A 2,312-nucleotide genomic window follows, 5' to 3' on the forward strand; every position below is an offset into this window, starting at 1 on the left:
GTGAACTTGGAATGATGGAATGCACCCTGGAAGCAGGAGCTCTGACGGGTGCCACCGTGACTGTGCCCAGCAGGGAGCTACCTGGTGGTTTTTAACAAAAGACAAAATTCCCCAGGTCCTTCTCTGTCCTCCAGGAGAAAGTGGTATGGGAGAGGGAACCCAAGCATGACCAGGGCTGCCCACGCGGCTCCCTGTGAGGCATCAACGCTGCGAGCCACAGCTGTCGTGGGGAACCCGGGAAACGTAGCCACCGTCAGAGAGCCAGAGAGCCATAGACGCCTGCACCGGGTCCTGGCCCAGCCCGAGGGGTCCATGTACCCCTGTCTGCCTCTGAGGTCAGGGCCCTGGGGTCCTGGCCTGGTCTGCCTGTGGGAGGCAAAGGTGTGGCCAGGAGGGGGCAGTGGTGGCCACCACTCCTAGAGGCCCATGAAGAGCAGCTTTGCCCCCACACTTCTGGGAAGCCAACTTGGGTGTGTTTGGGAGGGGCCTGGTGCTGCAGCCGGCCGTGGGCACCTGCCTTGTGGCCGTCCACTGGGGGCCGAGTCCAGCTCAGATGGCTCTGGGGACCCGCTGCACCCACGACTCCTTTGAGTCCAGAGCTGGGGGTGGCTCCTTGGAGGCTTCCAGTCCTGCCCCAGCTGCCATCCCTGCCAGGTGTTAGTCCCTCTGGTTCAGAGTCCCAGGAGGACCAGTGGCCCAGGAGAAAGGGGTGTGTCTCCAGCTGCTGGGAGTGTGGGTGGGAGCCAGAGGCCTCAATGACAGTGGGGACGGCAAGTCCTGACTGGAGGGAGGAGACCTCCTGAACAGGGTCCCCAGCACAGAGGCAGAAAGGAGACTCTGTGAGTGGGGGTGTCAGCTGCATCTGGACCTTTGTCGTGGGGAGGCAGGCACGCCTGACAGCCCACCTGACCGGGAGGCGGCTTGGGGATCCCCCATTGTGCGGGTGGGGTGCCCAGAGACTCCAGGACTCCACGTGGGGCTCTGCCTGCTGGACCCTGAGACTTTAGGGGCAGTGCCTCCCACAGCAGGGTCATCCTCTTTCTGCACAGTCCCACTGGCTGCCCTGGGTCCTGCAGAGACCTGAGACTCTGGGGACAAGCACAGGGGACAGGTGGGTGTGGACGGCCTGTGCCGGTCGAGGGCAGTGGGAGGGAAGGAGGAGCCGTTTCCTTGTGTGCTCAGAGTAACAAAGTGTCTCATTCCAGTTGGTTCTGGTGGGACAGGGTAGGTGGAAGGGACCCGTGCTTGCCCTGAGACATGGGGGTGCTGTCTTCCTGTGCAGGGGGGTGTGGCTCGCCACCATCACCTTCTACCCACAGGTTCTTATTTTAACAGATCACAGAGGTACTATGTGCTGCTTGCAAAAATTTACAGGATTTGTAGACTTTTTAAAAAGTAAAAAGAAATTAAAGTTCACCTGTAACCTCACAGTTATCCAACTACACATTTCCTATGCATAATTCACTTTACAAAAATTGGATCAAGATACAACTAATGATTTTTAAAAATACAGCAATATAGTTGCGCATTGTTCCACATCAAAAAATAAATGTGTGCACCCAGGGCTCCTGGCTGTCCCAGTGGCACAGTGGCTCATGCCTGTAATCCCCACACTTTGGCAAGCCGAGGCGGGTGGATCACCTGAGGTCAGGAGTTCGAGACCAGCCTGGCCAAGATGGCAAAACCACATCTCTACTTAAAAAAAAAATAAAAAATTAGCCGAAAAAAAAATTAGCTGAGTATGGTGGCCTGTGCCTGTAATCCCAGCTACTTGGGAGGCCGAGGCACGAGAATCGCTTGAGCCCTGGAGGCAGAGGTTGCAGTGAGCTGAGATCCTACCACTGCTCTCAGGCCTGGGTGACAGAGGAAGACTCTACCTCAAAAAAAGCCCATTTACTCAGCCCACATTTTTGAGCCTCTGCTATTAGGAACCAGAGGTGAGCAGAGCCGACCTGGTGACCCCTGGGGACGGAGCGGGAGAACGCTACCGTTCCGGGCTGCCCTGCAGGAGCTACAGCCTGGGAGGGGCGGTGGCCACTTGGGGGCAGGGTGGGCTTCTCAGCTGCGCCCACCCAACCTTGGGAGCTGTGTCTGGGAAAGAGACTTCTCCTGAGCCGACAGCAGAGAGTGCAAAGTCCCCAAGGCCCGCACGCCTCATTCGGAGAACAGCAGGAGGCGCGGGGCGGGTTGGGGGCGTCAGGGAGACGGGGTTGCACTGAGAGCCTGGGGAGCGCCAGTGACAGCCTCGGCCGCGCTGCTGAAAACCGACCGTGCGGGATGGGGGGGCGCGGTTGGCCCGGCTGGGGTGAGGA

Source organism: Mandrillus leucophaeus, unplaced genomic scaffold, assembly GCF_000951045.1.
Source record: "Mandrillus leucophaeus isolate KB7577 unplaced genomic scaffold, Mleu.le_1.0 Scaffold957, whole genome shotgun sequence".
Taxonomy (NCBI): Eukaryota; Metazoa; Chordata; class Mammalia; order Primates; family Cercopithecidae; genus Mandrillus; species Mandrillus leucophaeus.